This window comes from Rhinolophus ferrumequinum, chromosome X, assembly GCF_004115265.2.
Source record: "Rhinolophus ferrumequinum isolate MPI-CBG mRhiFer1 chromosome X, mRhiFer1_v1.p, whole genome shotgun sequence".
NCBI classification, from domain to species: Eukaryota; Metazoa; Chordata; class Mammalia; order Chiroptera; family Rhinolophidae; genus Rhinolophus; species Rhinolophus ferrumequinum.
Genome location: NC_046284.1, coordinates 86,282,608 through 86,303,157, shown reverse-complemented (window position 1 = coordinate 86,303,157; position 20,550 = coordinate 86,282,608). Strand labels below are relative to the sequence as shown.

The 20,550-nt window shown below is 38.7% G+C and overlaps 1 protein-coding gene across 1 annotated transcript in view; it reads right to left on the bottom strand.

Annotated features, from left to right (window-relative positions):
• Positions 1 to 20,550, bottom strand: part of UXT (ubiquitously expressed prefoldin like chaperone) — an 89,140-nt gene that overhangs the window by 34,250 nt on the left and 34,340 nt on the right. The window contains exon 3 of the mRNA XM_033111320.1: positions 1,440 to 1,578. The gene's annotated coding sequence lies outside the window, so the exon portion shown is untranslated. The remainder of the gene's footprint in view (positions 1 to 1,439; positions 1,579 to 20,550) is intronic.

Genomic DNA, 20,550 nt, shown 5'->3' with positions numbered 1-20,550 from the left:
TTGTTACAGCCAGGTTATTTATTTAAGATTCCACTTTGTTGCAAGCAGATGTGGCTTAGTACTGTAAAGGATCAATGGCATATACTAGGAGTCATCACCAACAGATTAAGCTGCCTTTTCAAAGGAATCACCTTCTGAGCCTCTACATGACTTACAACCAGGAAACCTAGTCTACTAGAAGAAACACCAATGAAAAACAACCCTGGAGTCCCACTGGAAGGGCCTCTACTAGGTTTTCTTGCAATAGCCAAGTTACAAGGAATAGATCATTGGGTCCATGTTTCCTAGACAAAGAGACATTGACCTCTGAATGAACTTCCACTTTAACCAGAAGCCAAGAGTTTCTTCAAACTCTTCTCAAGTAGATGATGGCATGAAGGAGACAGCTTTCCCAAAACCATCGGAACAAGCAGACAACCCGGAGTAGTGGACAGCTTCTGCCCAAGATGGGGAAACATGACCCTTGTCTAATCTTTCTTATCTACCGTTTCTTCTAAGCCTTGTTTTTCTCGTTCTTTACATTCTACTTTCTGAATTTGTGCATGTCTGTAGAATTATGTCCAAGTGCTGAGTATTGTTATTTCTTCTAGCCTCACTCTGTTCTTTCTAGCCCCTTTTCCTATTCTACTCTTTTTGCCACTTTTCTCCCCTCTCCTTTCCTCCATACCCAAAGTCCTTGGAATTTTTTTGTCTAGACTTATACTTATGAAGTTAATGTAACCCATGATTGTTGCTTTTGCTCACTTTTTCCTGTCAGTTCCATTGCTCCTTAATGATCACTCATTCCCTACCCTGAGAGAAATCTCCCACCACTACTGCTGCCATTTGGGGCATGGTCTCACCAAAACTGGGTCTCTGCCAAAGTCCAAGGTTAACAAACTCTACTCTGAAAAGGTGGGACTTGTTTTTCTTGAAAGGCTGAAGGGGGTAGATAGCATTAGTCCAGCCTCAATGTCAGCTTCACCCAGGAAAGCTACAATGACAAAAGTATGACTGTTTTTTCTGCTGTAGAGCTATGAAGTGAGTCATATTTTGTTTTAGGGTCCAGTGATTATTGATTTTTGCCAGCTAGTTAGACAGAGTCACGCTGTTTTGCCCATCTTGTTCTCCTTTCTGACAATTGGACTGATTTTGAACAATATATTACCTTTTTAGATCAGGACTTAAGTCCTAGTTCCAAACCAGAAGCACCACTCCCTTTGCAAAATGCCCATTCTTAGCAAATGATGAAAAGGGATTGCATAAAGACACTAAAAGACCTGAAATCAATCTGAATGTGACCTACACTGCCAGCGAAGGGTTTTAGGCTGCCAGAATCCCTTGGGGGATTGAAGTTCTGTGGACTATTGAAGTTCTATATAATGTTTGAGTTTTCCATGCTTTCATTTGTGAAGTCACCCAAGCCACCTATAATGTCCTAAAAATATCGACAAACTTACTCAAGAAATGCAGGAACTCCAGAAGGCTGGTGCTCATAACTGACTGGCATTAGACAGCATCTTGTGCAGTTGTCAATGATGATTGATGTACGTAGATTCCCTAAAACCTTTCTGATGTCTTTTTGGTGAATCAACACATCTGTAAAGCCAACCAAAACATTTATTGAGTAAGAAACATAGTGTTTTTTTATTATTTATTTTTTTATTTTTTTACTTTTTTAATGTTCCATCTGGGTATAATTGATTTGCCTCTTTTTTTTCCTTTTTATTTATTTATTTATTTTTTAATTTATTGGGGTGACAATTGTTAGTAAAATTACATAGATTTCAGGTGTACAATTCTGTATCACATCATCTATAAATTAGATTGTGTGTTCACCACCCGGAGTCAGTTCTCCTTCCATCACCATATATTTGATCCCCCTTACCCTCATCTCCCACCCCCATCCCCCTTACCCTCTGGTAACCACTAAACTATTGTCTGTGTCTATGAGTTTTGTTTTTTTTTCCTTAGACGTTTATCATTTATATCCCTCACACTGTGGACCCCCCTCCCCCCATCCACTATCTCTCTGACATCGCACTGAGCCATCCCATTTCCATTATCTCCACTCCCAATGCTGTACTCTGCCTCTTGCAAATGTATACATACCTATATATATATACATATACATATACATATATATATATCTACATATACATATACATATACATATACATATATATATATATTATAGTTGGCATTCATTATTGTTCAGCTTCAGGTGTACAGTGCAGTGATCAGGCATCTACATCTTCCCTGAGATGGTCTCCGAAATGGGACACAAGGAAACATAGTTTTGACTTCTGGGACCTATGAGTTGTCATTAGATTGCTGGGTTGGGATAGCTTTTCGCGGATATTAAGAACTGGTATACCATTCTGAAGATATACTTTTCTTCCAAATGATAGGGAGCTTTTAATTTTTTTCCTGATAGAAGTATCCTTAATCAAATGCATTCTATAATGTCTAATTAAGACCAGAATTACTGTTCTGTTGAAACAGATGATCCAAGCATGATTAAGGAACAAAATCTCAAACAACAAACTGCCCCTCCAGCTCACTAGGGGCCTTCTTAACTTGATTTTCAAACCTTATTCATCTATGTACTTTTCTCTCTCAACAGATCTGGTTAATAAAGAAAGGAGTCCATCTGAGCAAAGAGAAAGGGTTATAAAAGAATTAAAACAGACTCCAGTGTTTCTTGTTTCAAGTTTTGCATCCTTTCCCTTTTTTCTTCTCCCTCTGCCTTTTTTGCAATCTCCTTTCCTGAACCTTGAAAAACCTTAAGAATTATAAAAACAGCTCTCAAAGGACTGTTCTGAAAGCTGTAGGCATGAGATTATACTAATGATCCTGAGAAAATGGCATGAAAAAATCGAAATAGTCTCTCAACAGTTCCAACCACAGGTTTTCAGCAGTTACAGATAAGGAAAATTGCGATCTGGGACAGACCACAGCCACATACCACTTTTCTTGCCCTATGTAAACTAATCCTGCTTCAGCACAGGGAGTTTATTGTTCTTAAGTTTCTAACTGATGCACATCAGTTGAATAAAATCTTTAAATACTATTTGAATCACTTTTTTTTTCTCTTGACAAGGTCATTTTATAATAATAAAGGGGGTCAATTCATTAGAAGGACATAACAATCCTGAATGTTGAGGGACCTAATAACAAAGCTTAAATAAATGTCAAGAAAAACCTGATAGAATTGCAAGGAGAAACAGATGAATTCACAATTACAACAGAATATTTCAACACCCCTCTTTCAATAATCACTGGAATTAGTAGGCAGAAGTAAGGATATAGAAGACTTAGATAACACTATCAACCAACTTGCCCTCATTGATATTTATAGAACATTCCAATCATCAGCAGAATACATTTCCTTTACAAAGGCACATGTAACCCATTTACCCAGATAGACCATACTCAGGGCCATGAAACCAATCAAATAAATTTAAAAGTATTCACAAAGTATGCTCTGTGACCACAACTGAATTAAATTAGACATCAATAACAGAAAGATCTCTGGAAAAATCCCCAAATGTTTTAAAACTAAATTACATACTTCTAAATAATGTCTAGATAAGAAAGAAATAAAAATTGGAATTAGAAGGTATTTTGACCCAAATGAAAATGCCAGCACAACATATAAAAAATTTTGTAGTGCAGTTAAGAAAGTACTTAGAGGTAAATTTATAATACAAAACACGTATTAGAAAATAAGAATGCTCTTAAAGCAATGATTTCAGTTTCCTTTTTAAGAAACTAAAGCCATAAGAGCATATTAAACCTAATATAATCACAAGAAAGAAACTAATAAAGATCAGAGCAGAAGTCAATGAAATAGAAACAAGAAAACCAATAGAGGAAATCAATGAAACCAGAGGCTGGTTCTTTGAGATTAATAAAAGTATGAAACCTCTGGCCACAGGGAGTGGAATCAAATATTCAAACTATTGAAAGAGATAAATTATGTCAAGAATAATATATCCAACAAAGATATCTTTTAGATATGAAGAGGGAATAAAGACCTTTCCAGACATACAGAAACTGAGGAAATTTTCTAATACATGTATGGCATTACAGGAAATACTGAAGGAGGATATTTGATCTGAAACAAAAAATCAAAAGAATACAAAACCAAGCGCAGCGGTACGAACAGATAGACAGAAGCAGGAAATGGCAACCCCTACACAAAATAGGACACTATACACTTAAAAATAATATAAAGGGTAAAGAAGAAAAATCATTTAAAAAAAGGAAAAGAGAAGAAAAGACAACTTGCTACTGCAATTCAGAAATCAACTCACGGGAGACAACCAAAATGGCACAGTAGGTAAACGCTGTGTTTACCTGCTCTCACAACCACACCAAAATTACAACTAATCTACAAAACAACCACTATTGAGAATCGCCTAAAACCAAGCTGAACTGAAGCCTTTCAACTAAGGACTTGCAGAAGAGGCCACCTCCAGACTGGTAGGAAGGTCAGGGACACGGAACGGGCTGGTCCCACACCTGCGTGTGACCATTAAAGATCAGGAGGGCTATTTCAGCTGTGGGGTTCCCCCCATTCCCTAAAGGAGCAAGAGATCCCAGCCCCACCCCAGCCCAGGGTTCCAGTGCCAGGGAGAGTAGTCCCCATAATTTCTGGCTGAAAACCAGCGGAGATTGTGACTGAGTGAGACTGAGTGCAGCTGCACTCACAGGCGCTCCTCTTAAAGGGACTGCGCATGGGCTTACCCACCGGTGGAATCACTTGCTCTGAGCTTCAGCATTGGGGCAACAGCTGGAAAGGTGGCGGAGACATATGGGGAGAAACTGAGTTGTCTGGCTTGGGACGGGGGCTGCAGACGTGGCTTTCTCCTGGACAGGGGAGCTAGCAGAGGTCACTGTTTCTTTCTTGAGCCCTCTCCCTTCCCGGTGTGTGAACACAGGTGTTCACCATTTCTGAGTTTCCACCGTTAGTTCGCAAAACCCTGGCAATTTGAGACCTGGCCCTGCCCAACTTTTGGGCACACCCAGGTTGCTTTCAGTGGCTTTTTTGTGCAGACAGCATGCCTTGGCTCAAGCTGCAGACTTTCCTAGGGTCTCTCAAAGGTTTGTGGAATCCAGACAAGCAGCATCTGGCTTGAGTGTGTCCTGTACCTCTCTGGTGGAGCAGCCCTAAGCGCAGCGTTAGTGGCAGCTGGCCTTGGTTCATGGCTTGGCATCTCAAGACACTTCCAAGCACAGCATGGGGGACAGCCATTTGCGGATTTCTTTCTGCCTCCTGCTGAGTGGCCCTGGGTGGAACACTGGTTATGGCTGAAGTAGACCTACAACGGACCTCCTCCAAGGTGGTCCTGGGGCTTGCGCCCCCAGTGGCCAGCGTCAAATCAAGCTGGAGCATCACCCAGCTGCCTCTAAGGAAGACACACCCAAGGGGTGGATTGGGCAGGCACCAGAGACCTGCTGAGGCAGATCTTGCTCTGTAGGATCAGCCCCTGCACAACAACCCTTCCACTGTAGTCATGGCCAGTCCTCACAACCAGTGAGCCCAAGTGTCAGTCCCTCACATTGATGTGCAATTATCAACCAAGGCTCAACTATAAGAGTAGGACTGTGGGGACAGAGCCCCAGAGAGCAGTTTCCAGGCTCTCGGCCTCACGTGGAGGGGTGCTGGCTCCAGGGTGAATGGCCATCAACTGTGATTGGATGGCCATCAGCTGTGGCTAGTTGGCCGTCAGCTGTAACCAGTGAGCCATTGGCCACTAATATAACTGCTGTGGCTACGCTAGTAGAAAAATGGGGGCTAGCAAGAAGATGGTGGCTGAGCTACCAAGCGGCGGACAGAGGGTTGTGGATCGTGTGGCTCCTGTTTCCTGTGTCTCCAACCCAGCCGCTAGTGAGAATATAGTGGTATGACTCCCCTATCTATGGCTCCGTGGGTGTTCCTTTTTGGCCTAGCCACATCCTGCGTTCTTATGTGGAGAGTGGGAGCACAGACCCCGCACGACAAGTACACACACAACCCACACAAGGGATACAACCAGAGCATGTAGTTCAGGTGACCAGAAAGACTGCGCCACTGAACCCCACAGCACACCTACTACATAAGGCCACTTTACTAAGACCAGAAGACATAGCAGCCCTACCTAATACATAGAAACAGACACAGGGAGGGAGCCAAAATGGGGTGACAAAGAAACATGTCCCAAATAAAAGAGCAGAACAAAACTCTAGAAAAAGAACTAAGCGAAACAGAGATAAGCAAACTATCAGACGCAGAGCTCCAAACACTGGTTATAAGAATGCTCAATGATCTCAGGGAGAACTTCAACAGAGAGATAGGAAGCATAATAATGGAGATGGAAACCATAAAAAAGAACCAGTCAGAAGTAAAGAATACAATAATGGAAACAAAGAATATATTACAGGGAATCAACAGGAGATTAGATGAAGCAGAGGATCCAACCAGCGATGTAGAAGATAAGGTAGCAGAAAACACCCAACCAGAACAACAAAAAGAAGAAGGAATCCAAAAAATTGAGGAGAGTTTAAGGGGCCTCCAGGACAATATCAAGTGTACCGACATTTGTATTACAGGGGTACCAGAAGGAGAAGAGAGAGAGCAAGGAATTGAAACCCTATTTGAAGAAATAATGACAGAAAACTTCCTTAACCTGGTGAAGGAAATAGACATTCAAGTCCAGGAAGCACAGAGAGTCCCAAACAAGATGAACCCAAAGAGGCCCACACCAAGACACATCATAATTAAAATGCCAAAGGTTAAACACAGAGAGAGAATCTTAAAAGCAGCAAGAGAAAAGCAGTTAGTTACCTGCAAGGGACCCCCCATAAGATCGTCAGCTGATTTCTCAAAAGAAGGGAGTGGCAGGAAATATTCCAAGTGATGAAAAGTAAGGACATACAACCAAGATTGTTGTACCCGGCAAGGCTGTCCTTTAGAATTGGAGGACAGATGAGGAGCTTCCCAGACAAGAAAACACTGAAGGAGCTCATCACCACCAAATCAGTATTACAAGGAATCTTAGAAGGACTTCTTTAAAATGGGAGGGGGGTTAAGGATGGGGGAAAGGGGAAGGGATTAAGAAGTACAAATTGGTTGTTATACAGTAGTGATGGGGTGTAGGGTATAGCATAAGGAATATAGTCAATAATATTGTAATAACTAGGTATGTGCCAGATAGGTGCTAGATCTATCAGGGTGATAGATGGGAATGGGGTTGGGGGCAGGGTGCAAAAGGTGAAGGCATTAAGAAATACAAATTGATAGTTAATGCAGTATGGGGAATATAATCAACAATGTTGTAAAGATCAGGTAAGGTGCCCGATGGGCACTGGACTTATCAGGGGGATCACGTCATAGACTGTGTAGATGCCTGACCAATGCATTATATGCTTGAAGAGCTGAAGTAGAATAATATTGAGTGTCGACTATAACTAAATATATAGGTATATAGAGTCACAGGAAGACTATACATAGGGAAGATAGTCGATGGTATTGTAACAGCTCTATAAGATGTCAAAGGGGTAGTAGCTTAGGGGGGTGGGTTATCACTTTACGAGGGGTTTAAATGTCTAACTATTACGTTGCTTTGTACACCTGAAACTAATAAAAATTAATTAATTAATTAAAAAAAAGAAATCAACTCACATCATAAGTAAGATAACTTGTGACAACAAAACATAAAAGGGGAGAGAGTAAAGGTCTGAACCTGCAAAGGGGAATGGAGATAAGAAGCATACTGAAGAAAAAGGACACCTGTATATATGAAAGGTTATTTTACATAAACTTAATTGTAACCACTCAAAAAAAAAATCCAGAACTGAGATATATAACATAAAAAAGAAAAAAAACAGAGGGAAAAATCATAGAATACCACCACACTGAAATAACAGACAGCAACAAAAAGGCAAAGAAACAATGGAGACAGAATCCTGCCAGAAAACCAAAGGTAGAGTGATAGGAAATCCTCATATATCAATAATCACCTTAAATGTAAATGGACTGAACTCACCAATGAAAAGGCACAGAGTAGCAGATTGGATAAAAAAACTAAACCCAACCATATGCTGTCTCCAAGAGATGCATCTCAGCTACAAGGACAAGCACAGACTCAAAGTGAAAGGGTGGAAATTGACACTCCGAGCAAATGGTAGCCAGAGAAAAACAGCTGTAGCCATACTTATATCAGATGAAACAGACTTTAGGGAAAAAAGGTAACAGGAGACAAAGATGGATATTTCATAATGATAAAGGGGAAAATACAACAAAAAGACATAACACTGATCAATATACGAGGTCTGACAATTAAGTTCGCGAACTTGTAATGATGTTGGTAACCTTTTTTTTGACACCAGAGGGATTATTCATTATGAATTTGTACCAACTGGACAAGCAGTTAACCAAGTTTACTGTTTGGAAGTGCTGAAAAGCCCGCGTGAAAAAGTTAGATAAAAATGTCCTGAACTTTTCGCCAACAATTCATGGCTCTGTATCATGACTATGGACCAGCTCACACGGCACTGTCTGTGAGGGAGTTTTTAGCCAGTAAACAAATAACTGCATTGGAACACTCTCCCTACCCACCTGATCTGGCCCCCAATGACTTCTTTCTTTACCTGAAGATAAAGGAAATATTGAAAGAAGACATTTTAATGACATTCAGGACATCAAGGGTAATAACACTACAGATCTGATGGCCATTCAAGAAAAAGAGTTCCAAAATTGCTTTGAAGGATGGACTAGGCGCTGGTGTCAGTGCATAGCTTCCCAAGAGGACTACTTCAAAAGTGAACGTAGTGATATTCAGCAATGAGGTAAGTATCTAGCACTTTTTCAAGGATGAGTTCACAAACTTAATTGTCCGACATCAGACAAGCATTTGACACACACACACACACACACACAAATTGACAAGATACTACATCGATTTATGGTTAAAACACTTAATAATATACCCCCAATCGGGGAGCAGCAAAACATACAAAGCAACTACTAACAGAACTGAAGGGAGAAACTGACCAAAACACAATTACAGTAGGGAAACTAAATACCCCATTGACAGCTATGGATAGATCATCCAAACAGAAAACCAATAAGGAAATATCAGCCTTAAATGACACATTTGGCCAAATGCACATAATTGACATTAGTAGAGCACTTCATCCTAGAACATCAGACTATACATTCTTTTCTTTTTTTTTTCTTTATTATTTATTTTTTAATTTATTGGGGTGACAATTGTTAGTAGAATTACATAGATTTCAGTTGTGCAATTCTGTATCACATCATCCATAAATCACACTGTGTGTTCACCACCCAGAGTCAGCTCCCCTTCCATCACCGTACATTTGATCCCCCTCACCCTCATCCCCCACCCCCCAACCCCCTTACGCTCTGGTAACCACCAAATTACGTTCCCCAGATTAATTTTCAAACCCCGTGGCCATCCTGTGGTCACCGACTGCCCTCCAATCCCCTCACCCTCCCCCCCACCCCCCACTCCCCCCGCCCATCTAGCAACCCTCAGTTTTTCCTCATTGTCTCCCAAACAGTTTCTGATTAGTTCATTCACTTATTCTTTTCTTTAGAATCCGCAAATAAGTGAGATCATATGGAACTTATCTTTCTCTGTCTGACTTATTTCACTTAACATAATGTTCTCTAGATCCATCCATGTTGTTGCAAATGGTAAGATTTCTTTCTTCCTTATGGCTGCATAATACTCCATTGTATAAATGTACCACAGTTTCTTAATCCAGTCATCTACCGATGGGCATTTTGGTTGTTTCCATGTCTTAGCTATTGTGTATAGTGCTGCAATAAACATAGGAGTGCATAGAGATTTTTGAATTGAAGTTCTGGATTTCTCCGGATAGATACCTAGGAGTGGAATTACTGGATCATAAGGTAGTTCCATTTTCAGAATTTTGAGATACCTCCATACTGTTTTCCATAGCGGCTGCCCCAGTCTGCAATCCCACCAACAGTGCACAAGCGTTCCCTTTTCTCCACATCCGCGCCAGCACTTGTTGTTTGTTGATTTATTGATGATAGCCATTCTGACTGGGGTGAGGTGGTATCTCATTGTGGTTTTTATTTGCATTTCTCTGATGGTTAGTGAGGTTGAGCATTTCTTCATATGTCTGTTTGCCATCTGTATGTCCTTTTCAGAAAAATGTCTCTTCAAGTCCTCTGCCCATTTTTTAATTGGATCGTTTGTTTTTTTGGAGTTGGGTTGAGTAAGTTTTCCATAGATTTGTGATATTAATCCCTTATCAGATATATCACTGGCAAATATCTTTTCCCATTCAGTAGGATCCCTTCTTGTTTTATTGATGGTTTCCTTTGCTGTGAAAAAACTTTTTAGTTTGATATAATCCCACATGTTTATTCTTTCTCTTAGTTCCCTCGCGCGAGGGTGTATATCAGTAAAAATCTTACTCCGGGTAATGTCTGTGAAGTTTCTTCCTATATTTTCTTCTAGGTATTTTATGGTTTCAGACCTTACATTTAAGTCTTTAAGCCATTTTGAATTTATTTTTGTATATGGTGTAAGGAGGTGGTCCAACTTCATTTTTTTGCATGTGTCTGTCCAGGTTTCCCAGCACCATTTATTGAATAGACTGTCATTACTCCATCGTACATTCTTGCTTCCATTGTCGTAGATTAAATGGCCATATAGGCGTGGATTTATTTCTGGACTCTCTATTCTGTTCCATTGATCTATGTGTCTGTTTTTATGCCAGTACCATGCTGTTTTGATTACTGTAGCCTTGTAGTATAATTTGATATACATTCTTTTCTAGTGTACATGGAACATTCTCAAAGATAGATCATATATTGGTACATAAAACTAGCCTCAGCAAATTTAAGAAGATTGATTCATCCCAAGCACATTCTCTGATCACAAGGCTTTAAAATTGGATATCAACTGCAAAAAGAAAGCAGGAAAAACCACAAATATGTGGAGATTAAACAACATACGTTTAAAGAACGACTGGGTCAAAGAAGAAATAAGAGGAGAGATAAAAATTACATAGAAACAAATGAGAATGAAAATACATCGTATCAAAATTTTTCGGATGCTGTGAAAGCAGTAATAAGAGGGAAATTTATATCATTACAGGCCTATTTCAAGAAACAAGAAAGGGGCAGCCAGTTGGTTCAGTTGGTTAGAAACCAATGCTCATAACACCAAGGTTGCCGGTTCGATTCCCACATGGGCCAGTGAGCTGCACCCTCCACAGCTAGATTGAAGGCAACGACTTGACTTGGAGCTGATGGGTCCTGGAAAAACACACTGTTCCCTAATGAAATTTTAAAAAAAGAAACAAGAAAAATTCCAGATAAACAACCTAATGTTACACCTTAAAGAACTAGAAAAAGAAGAACAAATGAAACCCAAAGTCAGCAGAATGAAGGAAATAAGAAAAATCAGAACAGAACTAAATGAAATAGAGAACAAAAAGACAATAGAAAAAATTAGTGCAACAAAGAGCTGCTTCTTTGAAAAGATTAATAAAATTGACAAACCCTTGGCTAGACTCACTAAGATAAAAAGAAAAAAGACACAAATAAATAAAATCAAAAATGAAAGAGGAGAGGTTACCATGGGTATCACAGAAATACAAAGGACCATACAAGAATACTATGAAGGACTATATGAGACCAAATTCAATAATCTAGAAGATATGGACACGTTCTTAGAAATATATAGCCTTCTCAGACTGAATCATGAAGAACTGGAAAATTTAAATAGACCGATCAACAGTAAGGAAATTGAATCAGTCGTCCAAAACCTTCCCAAAAGCAAAAGTCCAGGACCAAATGGCTTCACCCGTGAATTCTACCAAACATTCAAAGAAGATCTAAAACCAATCCTGCTCAAACTCTTCCAAAAAATTGAAGGAGAGGCAATACTTCCTAATTCATTTTATGAGGCCAACTTTACTCTGATACCAAAATCTGGGAAGGATAACACAAAAAACAGAAAATTACACACCAATATCTCTTGTGAATGGAGATGCAAAAATCCTAAATAAAATTCTAGCAAATCAAATGCAACAATGCATTAAAAAGGTCATATATCACGATCAAGTGGATTCATCCCAGGGACACAAGGATGGTTCAACATACGAAAACCAATCAATGTGATACACCACATAAACAAAATAAAAGATAAAAATCATATAATTATATCAATAGATGCAGAAAAAACATTTGACAAGATACTACATCCATTTATGACTAAAACACTTAATAAAATTGGTATAGAAGGCAAATAACATAATGAAGACCATATGTGACAAACCCTCAGCTAATATAATTAACGGTGAAAAACTCAAGCCTTTTGCTCTACGTTCAGGAACAAGACATGGTTGCCCCCTATCACCACTATTATCCAACACAGTATTGAAAGTCCTAGCCAGAGCAATCAGGCTAGAGAAAGAAATAAAAGGCATCTGAATTGGGAATGAAGAAGTTAAATCGTCACCTTTTGCAGATGACTTGATTCTTTATATAGAAAACCCTAAAGACTCCACCAAAAAGCTAATAGAAACAATAAATGAGTACAGTAAAGTTGCTGGCTACAAAATCAACATACAAAAACCCATTGTATTCCTATATACTAACAATGAAATTTCAGAAAAAGAAATTTAAAAAAAATTCCTTTTGCAATTGCAACAAAAAGAATAAAATACCTAGGAATAAACTTAACCAAGGATGTGAAAGACCTATATGCTGAAAACTATAAGACATTTAAAAAAGAAATTGAAGACACAAAGAAATGGAAAGACATTCTGTGCTCATGGATTGGAAGAATCAACATAGTTAAAATGGCCATGTTACCCAAAGCAATATACAGATTTAATGTGATCCCCATCCAAAGCCCAATGGCATTTTTTAAAGAAATAGAACAAAGAATCATCAGATTTGTATGGAATCACAAAAGACCTCGAATAGCCAAAGCAATCCTAAGAAAAAAGAATAAGGCTGGAGGTGTCACACTCCCTGATTTAGCTTGTACTACAGAGCAACCATAATCAAAACAATATGGTACCAGCAGAAAAACAGACACACAGACCAATGGCATAGAATTGAAAACCCAAAAATAAACCTACATAAATATACACAATTTTCAACAATGAGCCAAATACGTATAATGGAGAAATGAAAGCCTCTTCAATAACCGGTGCTGGGAAAATTGAAAAGCCACATGCAAAAGAATGAAACTAGACTGCTACCTGTCACCATATACCCAAATTAACTCAAAATGAATCAAAGACCTAAACATAAGACCTGAAACAATAAACTGCATAGAAGAAAGCATAGGTACTAAACTTATGAACCTTGGGTTCAAATAGGATTTTATGAATTTGACCTCAAAGGCAAGGAAAGTAAAAGCAAAAATAAATAAATGGGCTTATATTAAACTAAAAAGCTTCTGCGCAGCAAAAATACCATTAACAAAACAAAGAGGCAACGAACTGAATGGGAGAAGATATTTGCAAACAACACCTCTGATATGGGGCTAATATTCAAAACATTATAAGGAACTCATACAACCCAACAACAAAAAGACAAAGAATCCAATTAAAAAATGGGTAGAGGGGCTGACCCGGTGGCTCAGGTTGTTGGAGTGCCGTGCTCCTAACGCCAAAGGCTGCAGGTTTGATTCCCACATGGGCCAGTGCACTGTGCCTTCTACAGCTAAGATTGCGAACAACATCTCTCCCTGGAGCTGAGCTGCCGTGAGCAGCCAGAGGTTGGTGTGAGCTGCCACGGGGTGCTGTGGGCTACCGTGTGCCACCATGAGCAACCGTCGGCCAGCGTGAGTGGCCAGCAGCCAGCATGAGCTGCTGTATGCTGCTGTGGGCTGCTGTGTGCTGCCAAAGGCTACCGTGTGCTGCTATGAGTGGCCGGCAGCCGGCGAGAGCTGCTGTGAGCAGCCGACCGACAACTGGCGATCGACTGCCTGAGCAAGGGGGCGAGGGTGGAGAGCTCAAGGCTCATATTACCAGCATGGGCCAGGGAACTGTGCTCTACACAACTAGACTGAGAAAAAATTGCTTGAACCGGAGTGGGGGGGGGGAGATGGAACAAAGGGGGTAAAAATGGGCAGAGGATACGAACAGTCACTTCTCCCAGGAAGATATACACATGTATATTTTTCATATACACAGATATATGAAAAAATGCTCAACTTACTAGCTGTTAGGAAAATGCAAATCGAAACCATAATGAGATATCACCTCACAGCTGTCAGAATGGCTATCATGAACAAGTCCAATAATAACAAGTGTTGGAGAGTCTGTGGAGAAAAAGGAACCCTCATACACCGGTGGTGGAAATGTAGATTGGTGCAGCCGCTAGGGAAGGCAGTGTGGAGGTTCCTTAAAAAATTAAGAATAGGGCCGGCCAGGTGGCACAGGTGGTCGGAGCGCTGTGTTCCTAATGCCAAGGTTGCCAGTTCGATTCCCACATGGGCCAGTGAGCTGCACCCTCTACAGCTAAGATTGTGAACAACGGCTCTCCCTGGAGCTGGGGAGGTCATGGTGAGCTGCAGTGAGCTGCCATGGGCTACTGTAGACTGTCACGGGCTGCTGTGATGCCGTGTACTGCCAGCAGCAGCTGGTGGCCAGCATGAGTGGCCAGCAGCCATCGTGAGCAGCCGGCGAGAGATGCTGTGAGCTGTTGTAAGACCAGGTATTATATTATATTATATCATATCATATCATATTATATTATATAAGACCCCATCTTATATTGTAGTAAAATAAGAGGGGGTCTTATATTAATTTTTGCTCCAAAAGACGCATTAGAGCTGATGGTCCAGCTAGGTCTTATTTTCACAGAAACATGGTAGCAAATAGGAGAGGTCCAAGATGGCAGATTAGGTAACACAATACCTACTGCATCTCAGGATCACACCTAACCTTGTGCAGGAAGTAGGCATACAAGCCCAGGAAAGGCAGAGATTACCAAACAAGATGAACACAAACAGGCACACACCAAGACACATCACAATTAAAATGACAAAGGCTAAAGACAAAGAGAGAATCCTAAGATCAGCAAGAGAAAGACAGCTAGTTACTTACAAGGGAGCTCCCATAAAACTATCAGCTGATTTCTCAATAGAAACTTGCAGGCCAGAAGGGAGTGGCAGGAAATATTCAAAATCAGGAAAAATAAGGGCCTACAACCAAGACTATTTCACCCAGCATGACTATCACTTAAAACTGAAGGAGAGATAAAAAGCTTCCCAGACAAGATAAAGCTAAAGGAATTCATGATCACCAAGCCAATATTACAATAAATGTTAAAAGGACTTCTTTAAACAGAAGAAAGGAGAAAACAAACAAAGATAACAGAATATGAATAAAAAATGGCAATAACTATGTACCTATCAATTATCACTTCAAATATATATATAAATTAAATGCTCCAATCAAAAGACATGTGGTAGCTGAGTGGATAAGAAATCAAGACCCATTCATATGCTGTGTACAAGAGACCCACTTCAGATCAAAAGGCACACACACACTGAAATTAAAGGAACAGAAAAAAATATTTCATGCAAATGGAATGAGAAAAAAGCTGGGGTAGCAATACTTAAATCAGACAAAATAGACTGTGATAAGAGACGAAGAACATTACATGATAATAAACAAGAAGACATCAATAATCCCAACAAGAGAACATAATCCTGGTAAACATTTATGCACCTAACATAAGTGCACCTAAATATATAAAGCAAACGTTGACCGACAGAACGACAGAAAATAACAGTAACACATAGTAGGGAACTTTAACACTCCACTGATACGAGTGGACAGACGTTCCAGACAGAAAATCTGGACAGAAACGGCAGCCTTTTAAATGACACACTATACCAGATGGATTTAATTGATATTTTTTAGAGCATTTCACCCCAAAACAGCAGAATATACATTCTTTTCAAGTGCATGTGGAGGATTTTCCAAGATAGACCACATGTTAGGCCACAAAACAAGTCCCAATAAATTGAAGAAGATTGAAGTCATGTCAAGCGTTTTCTCTGACCAAAGTGGTATGAAACTAGAAATCAAATACAAGAAAATAACTGAAAAACACACAAGGAGGCTAAATAACATGCTATTACATAATGAATGGACAAAAAAGATCAAGGAAGAAATCAAAAGATACCTTGAGATATACAAAAATAAAAACACATTAACCCAATATCTATGGGACACAGTGAAAGCAGTCCTAAGAGAAAAATTCATAACAATGCAGGCCTACTTAAAGAAACAAGAACAATCTCAAACCAACTGTCTATCTTTACACCTAAGATAACTGGAAAAAGAACAGCAATCAAAGCCCAAACTGAGTACAAAGAAGGAAATAATAAAGATCAGATTGGAAATAAATGAAATAAAGACTAAAAGAACAATACAAAAGACCAATGAAACCAACAGCTGGTTTCTTGAAAAGATAAAACAAAGTAGACAAACCTTTCACCACAGTCATCAAGAAAAAAAGAAAGAGGACCCAAACAAATAAAATCAGAAACGAAAGAGAAAAAGCAACAACAGATACCACAGAAATGCAAAAACATTTAAGAAAATACTATGAGCAACTATATGCCAACAAATTGGACAATCTGGTAGAAATGGATAAATTCCTAGAAAAATACAACGTTCCAAAACTGAATCAAGAAGAATCAGAAAATCTGATCAGACTGATTATGACCAATGAAATTGAATCAGGAATCAACAAGCTCCCCACAAACAAAAGTCCTGGACCACATGGCTTCACAGATGAATTTTACCAAACATTCAAAAAAGAATTAACACGTATTCTCCTCAAAGTATTCCAAAACATCCAAAGGGAGGGAAGTGTCCCAAGCTTATTTTACGAGGCAACCATTACCCTGATTCCAAAACCAGACAAAGACATTACGATAAAAACAACAACAACAAAACTATAGGCTGCTACCCCTAATGAGCAAAGATGCAAAAATTCTCAACAAAACATTAGTAAACCGAATTCAGCAACACATCAAGAAGCTCATACAACACGATCAAGTGGGATTCATTCCTGGTATGCAAGGCTGGTTCAACACCTGCAAATCAATTAACATGATACATCACATAAACTAAATGAAAAATAAAAATCATATGATTATATCAATAGATGCAGAAAAAGCATTGACAAAATCCAGCATCCATTTGTGATAAAAACTCTCAGCAATGTGGGAATAGAGGGAACATATCTCAACATAATAAAGACTATATATGACAAACCCACAGCTAATATACTCAGTGGAGAAAAGCTAAAAGCATTCCCCTTAAGATCAGGAACAAGGCAAGGATGCCCACTTTCACCACTTTTATTCAACATAGTACTGGAAATTCTAGCCACAGCAATCAGACAAGAAAAAGAAATAAAAGGCATCCAAATGGGAAAGGAAGAAGTAAATTTGTCATTATGTGCAGATGACGTGCTAGTATATATAGAGAACCACAAAGATTCCACCAAAAAACTATTAGAACTGATAAATGAATTTAGTAAAGGAGCAAAAACGAAATTAATATTTGAAATTGGTTGCATTTTTACCCCCCAATAATGAACTATCAGAAAGAGAAATTAAACAAACAATCCCACTAACAATTGTATTTAAAAAATACTTAGGAATAAATTGAACCAAGGAGTAAAAGATGTGTACTCAGAAAATTATAAGACATTGAAGAGAGAAATTAAAGAAGATAGGAATAAGCGGAAACATATACCGTGCTCATGGATAGGAAGAATTAATATAGATAAAACGTCCATACTACCCAGAGCAATCTGTAGATTCAATGCAATCCTTATCAAAATACCAATGGCATTTTTCACAGAACTAGAACAAATAACCCCAAAATTTATATGGAACCATAAAAGACCCCAAACAGCCATGGCAATTCTGAGACAGAAGAAGAAAGCTGGGGGTAACACACTACCTGATAATCTAACTATACTACAAGGCTATAGTAATCAAAACAGCATGGCATTGGCATAAAAACAGACACATAGATCAACGGTATAGAATAGAGATCCCAGAAATAAACTCACGCCTATATGGTCATTTACTCTATGACCAAGGAAGCAAGAATTTACATTAGAGTACAGGCAGTCTATTTAATAAATGGTGCTGAGAAAACTGGACAGATACATGCAAAAAATGAAACTGGACCACCTTCTTATGCCATATACAAGAATAAACTCAAAATGGATTAAAGACTTAAATGTAAGATCCAAAAGCATAAAACTCCTAGAATAAAATATAGGAAGTAAACTTGCAGACATTATGTTTAGTCATATTTTTACTGATATATGTCTTAAGGCATGAGTAACAAAAGAAAAAATAAACAAATGGGACTACATCAAATTAAAAAGTATTTTTCACAGCAAAGGAAACCATCAACAAAACAAAGAAGACATCCTACTGAATAGAAGATATTTGCAAATTATACATCTGATAAGGGGTTAATATCCAAAACATGTTTTAAAAACTCATACAAATCAACATCAAAAAAGAAAAAAAAAAGAAAATCCAATTAAAAAGTGGGCAGAGGACCTGAATAGACATTTTTCCAAAGAGTACATATAGATGGCCAATAGATATATGAAAAGATGCTCAAATCATCAGAATCATCAGAGAAATGTGAATAAAAACCACAATGAGATACCACCTGACTGCTTTCAGAATTTCTATCATCAGTAAATCAATAAAAAGCAAGTGCTGTCAAGGATGTGGGGAAAAGGGAACCCTCGTGCACTGGTGGGTTGACTGGTGGCATTTTGGTGCAGCTACTATGGAAAACAGTACGGTGGTTCCTTAAAAAATTAAAAATAAAACTACCGTATGACCCAGCAATTCCACTCCAGAGAAATCCAAAACACTAATCTGAAAAAATACCAAGGGTGCCAAAAAAATGTATACAAGTAGACAGTTTGGTCAACGTTGTTCAAGCAGTAGTTCACCAGAATCAGGTGTCTGGATGCTGATTGTTACCACTTCGAGCACCTCTTGTAATTGCAGAAGTCAAACGTGACTTGTATTCATCTTTTGTCATCAGTATATATATTGAGTATTATTACAATTTTAACAGTTTTTTTCCTTTCTTAAAATGTGTATACTTTTTTTTGGCACCCTCCGTATATGCACCTCTATGTTTACTGTAGTGCTATTCACAATAGCCAAGATATGGAAACAACCAAAATGCCCATCAATAGACGACTGGATAAAGAAACTGTGGTACATGTATACAATAGAGTATTACTCTATCATAAAAAAGAATGAAATCTTACCATTTGCAACAACATGGATGGACCTAGAGGATTTTATGCTAAGTGAAATAAGTCAGACTGAGAAAGACAAATATCGTATGATCTCACTTATATGTGGAACATAAAGAGCAGAATATGCAAGCAAACAAAACAGAAATAGAGTCACAGATACAGAGAACAAACTGATGGTTGCTAGATGGGAGGGGTTTGGGGAATGGGTGACAAAATTGATGGGATTAGGAGTTACAAATTGTTAGTCACAAAATAGTCATGGGGATGTGAAATACAGCATAGGGAACATAATCAATAATATTGTAAAGACTATGTGGGGTGTCAGATGGGTACTGGACTTATCAGCGGATTCACTTCATAGATTATATAGATGCCTAACCAGCACCCTGTATGCCGGAGAGTAATATAAAATAATATGGAATGTCAACTATGATTAAATACATATACTTTATGTATAATACTAATATATTATATATACTATATATTACTAATATTAATACATAAATTATATATATAATATATATGGTCAGGGGATGTGAAGTACAGCAGCACAGGTAATATATATTCAATGGCCATCTGACACTGTAATAGCTATGTACAGTGTCAGATGGGCAGTAAACTGTGGAGTTATCACTTTGTGAGGGTTATAAGTGTCTCACGATTATGTTGTTTTATACACCTGAAACTAAAAAAAAAAGAAAATGAGAGGACAAAAACATAAAATAATAGCAGATAGTAAAATAGTAATAATATGAAATTATTCAAAATAATTGGAAATGGTAAGGGGATCAATTTCTTGCCACATACAATAATGCAATGAGGGATCACTCCAATATGTAAAACAGTGAGGTGCTGGCATAACAAGACAAGTGTTTCTACGTAGGCGTGCAGGCACGCACTTAATATATGTGGTTTCTGGGTAACAACGCAATTTGAACTTTCGCGCGCTCATAGCGCTGCATGGGGTCTTGCGCATGTGCAAACGCAACACATTCACGAAGGAGTCGAGACCGGGTTCATGCTGGAGACAAAGTAGTTCTAACAGCCTTGCCAACGCTTTTACCACCAGGATCTCCATAGTTTAGTGCCCGCTGGGCACTGAGATATTTTTTTGAAGCGCTTTGCAGGAACTATTGGTAAGTGGGGTTTGGGGGTTAGAAATAGGGGTATTTGGAGCCAGTATGGGGATTCGTTCTAATTTGAATCATTCAATCAGTAATTTCCAT